The following is a 4,620-nucleotide window of genomic DNA, read 5'->3' on the forward strand; positions in this document are numbered from 1 at the left end:
AACACTATAGGAAGAGCACCCTCCCGGAAGATTAACTTCAATTGTTCTAACCCCCAAACATAACTCTCTTTCTTCTCGTTTTTCAAGAAACAAAAAGCCACGGTGAACGGTGCATTTGTCGAAGTATGCCCCACAATGTTCATCAACGGCATCTCATATTTATTAGTCTTGTACGTGCAATCCAATATAATAACTTGTGGGAAGCATATAGCCAATTGGACGCATTCCGGGTGGGCAAGGAAAAGGTGTGTCACTTGACCGAAGTCATCCAACTTCTTTTGGAAAGCGTAGTTATTCTTCACCCCTAACCACATTACTTGTTGCATCACCATCCTACCTTGCAAATTGAGTCTTCTAATCTTTTGTCTTGCATTGTAGACAGTTTGTATAGTCGACTTGTTATTCTTGTTGTCCGCCTTCAATTTCTAAGAATCCTAGACGGTTGAAATCGTGTTCGTGTCATTTTATCCACTTCTAGCATCTCGTCGGGTTTGAGTCGCGCTACTTTCGCATGTCCATGAAGGTCTTTGGGACGTGGGTGGTTATGACGACAATCCATATCTTTATTCATTATCCAATATTGATCTTCTTTGTTCAAGGACTTATTCTTGAGGTTGAAAACGATCTTGAAAGGGAAATTTCTTTTCTTCGTCTTCATCCTATTATTTCTCCTGGTCTTCCCAACATATACGGTACCCTTTTTAACCTTGCTAGCGCCGGTTCCACTACGCTCACAAATCATTTCAAACCGATATCCTCGGCTTTGTTGTCCTTTAACTAGTACACAATTTACCTTCATCGCGTGTTCCTCAACCCAATCAAGAACTTCGGGTTTAGTTTTCCATCTCTACGTTCATTCCAAAACAAATAATTTGTAAAAAAAACTTTGGAATATTCCGACAACATTAAGGTAAACAAAAAGTTCTTACATACCAAATCATTTTGGAAGTGATCCTTGGTATCCTCGTGAATTATGTCTACTGGATCAGGTTGATTTTCCATGGGTACAAGTCCGCACACGATCTACAAAGAATATCACAAGGTTAAATACTAGAAAAGGAATATAATAACAGTGTTCGGCTCATTCGATAATCATATTATGTGCCAAACCATGAACATTTACAGGTTTCGGCTTATACGATATTCTCAATATGTGCCGAACCACGAACAATATTTTAACCCAAAAATTAAAAAATTCATGTTCGGCTCATACTATAATCATATTATGTGTCGAACCTTGAACATTTACAGGTTTCGGCTTATACGATATTCTCAATATATGCCGAACAACTAACAATATTTTAACCCAAAAATTAACAAATTCATGTTCGGCTCATACGATTTTGAATATATAAGCCGAACCAGTAATTATTTTTATTCCGGGCTACTCAGGATGTTGTTCGGCTTACTATGACACTTTCATATAAGCCGAACTAGTGTTTAGAAAAGGGTTGTAATTGAAAATTATAGGTTTGGCGCATGCTGTAAACAGATTTAGTGAGTCGAACCGTTCATCATTTGGTTGATTCGGCTCATAGATGTGAACCGAACCTCAACCTGGTCCACCGAACCATGAAGCAAAAATCCAAACTTTTGATAATTTCGAGCTATAAAAGTGAGATTGAGCATAAGATAGAAGTGTACCTGTGTATTAAAAGCATTGGGTTCCTCATATATGTACTCATCATCTGGATTTGGCTCATAAAAATCATCATCTTGAGTTTATGTTTGAGTTTGTGTTTGAGTTTAAGCTTGAGTTTGTGTTTGTGAAAAATCATTCTCATAATCTAAGAAATCAGCCATTTGGGAATCATTGTTGTACTTGATATGTATTTTCCTAGGTTTTTTATATGAATTATAACCCTCCTCATCCTTCATTGAATCAAGAATTAAAATTTTCTCACTTTCTCCTTCTCTTTCTCTCCTTCTTAACCAAAACTTTGATTTTATTTTCCCCCAAATTTTTTCATCTAAACAACCTTTATAATTCTGAAAATTATCTTAATCACTAAACAAAATATGTAATCACTAATCCAGATTACTAACACTAATACGTAAAGGGTAGATTTGCCATTAAAAAAATTTGGGTTAAGGGGATATCTGATTTTGTTATTTCACAACCTTTTTTTTCTTTATTTAGTATGCCTAGAAAGATTTCAGTATGCCCAAAATCAGGGTTCAAATTAAATTATGATTAATCAGCATTGATTAATTTCTTAAACAAATATTTTTATTAAAAGAAGAAAAAGACAAACATAAAGATAATCATTCAATGCCAATCACCTAGTGATCTGGTGGTCGGCATGCTCCGTCCCACTGCGGAGATAATGGTTCGAACCTTGTAATTGCTCAAATCCACTCCAATTTAAGAAGTTTGGATGTATTCTAGAAACCACTAGTCTAGGGTATCAAAGAAAAAAATAGATAATCATTTAATACTTTCATGTAGAAATGAGATTTCAAGGGCACCATATAAAATATGTTTTTTTTTCCTTTTTTCTAACTACAATGAAAAACAACATCAAGAAGTTAAAGAAGACTCGCTCATAATGAGTTGAGTTATACTGAAGAAGGAGAATAAAGCCACGCTGAGAATCAATTGCAGCTGCTAAGTAGTGTGCCACATTTATTGGCAGTTTCTTTTTGACAAAGTTAGATTCTATTCGAACCTTGTTACAGCTGGGACAACAGGGATTGGTCCAGATTTGGAACACGACGGGGCACAATCTGAAAGGTGAAGAGGGTAATGATTCTAGCATTGGAATTGGTAGAAGGGTGGAGACGAGAATTATCAAAGATCGGATTGATCGTCCCAGATTCAGCTCATAATAATTGTCCCCATTTTAGTGTTTTTCAGTCCACAGTCTTGAATTGCTCAGTTCATCTCTGATTTGATTGATAATGGTTCTTTTTCTTTTTACTTCAAGTGATTGGTTGTTGCAGTGACATACCCAACGCATAAAGTTCTAGCTAGTCTAAGTCAAGTCACCATGAGTTGATATCTGGTTTTACTTTATAAATAGGCTATAAATTACCTGGCTAAATTGGAGTATACCCAGATTAATTGGGGTATACCAAAATTTAAATGGACCTAGAGCTAGCTTTGGCTAAGAGGTGACCAAAAATGGTAAAGTTACAAAATTGCTCTTGTCAATTCTGATTAAATCTAACCCATTTGTAAAGTCAATTTCATTTACTTTTTTCCTTCTCCTTCTTCATCAATCTAGTGATTAATTATGTTCCCCTTTTATATATTTTTCGAATTCAAATGAAAAAAAAAATTTGTCGATTAGAGTTTTTTTTATTGTTGATTAATATTTGCAAACTCTATCTAGTACTCTAGTTTGTTGTTTGAATAGCATATTAGATCGGGAAAATCAAAATTGTTGAATTTCAGTTGTGTGGTCGGCAGGGTACCTATTTGTCGACCCTTTTCTTTATAAGCGAAATACAAAAAAATAAAAAAAACACACTAATCTTCCCTGTAATCAGCACATAAGAAAGGGAAAAGCCAAACTGGTGGAACATACCGCACCATATGGAAACTGTTACACTTAGCCCATTGGGCGAACTCATGAGCTACATTGTTAGCTATTCGATTAACATAAACGAAAACTAGAGAATGGAACTTTGAAATTAGGGATTTGATATCTTAAAGCAGAGGATGAGTTCTCTGATCTCCTGGGAAGTTCTTCTTATTGATTTGCTCAACAATCACCGCTGCATCACTTTCAATTATAATCTTCTCATATTTTCTTTTCAACGCTATCTTCAGAGCATCTCTAATTGCACGCACTTCCGCTTCTTCTGCAGAGAAACAAGTTAAATTAGTGGATTCTGCATAAATAAAGGTATGTTTCGAATCCCTTATTATTATTCCAACCCCCAACCCCCCACCCCCATCACCAATTGTCGAATTACGGTTCCAAGCGCCATCTATGTTGAATTTAGTCCATCCTATAGGTGGAATCTGCCACGCATAGTCAGTAAAATTTGCAGTTATTGCAGCAATTTTTGAAGGATGGGGGTCTTATTTGGGTTCACTAGCATTGATTTAGCTTTTGCCATGATAGCTTCTGGTTCCACCTGTTTATTATTATGAACTATATCATTTCGATTATCCCAGATATACCAAATCAAACAAGCCACTACTGGGAAAAATTTCGATCTGTTAGTGGAGTCCTTGTATGGATGAATTTGAAATCAAAACCGAACCCATTGTTGGAAGGTGTAGTTATGAAATTCCTGATTTTGAACATTTATCATTGTCCAAACACTAGCAAGTTTTTTGCAGATGACCAAGGATATAATGGTTTCAGACTTCATCTTGCACTTTGGACATAGATATTATGAAATATGAATCTGGTTGTGAAGAATCTCCCTCACAGGTAAAGCTCCTTTTAAAGCCTTCCATACAATAGTTGCACTCTTACCGGTATATTTTGTTTCCATAAAACAGTCCATAAATCTACATTTGTAGTATCACGACTCACACTAAGCACTGTATATGTCGATTTAGTAGAGAAGATGTCATCTTTAGATGGTATCCAAATTCTTCTGTCATCAGAAGCCTCCAAACTAAGCAGGATTTGTTCAATAAAATCTTTGGAAGTTTGATCA

Source organism: Papaver somniferum, chromosome 5 (assembly GCF_003573695.1).
Source record: "Papaver somniferum cultivar HN1 chromosome 5, ASM357369v1, whole genome shotgun sequence".
Lineage (NCBI taxonomy): Eukaryota > Viridiplantae > Streptophyta > Magnoliopsida > Ranunculales > Papaveraceae > Papaver > Papaver somniferum.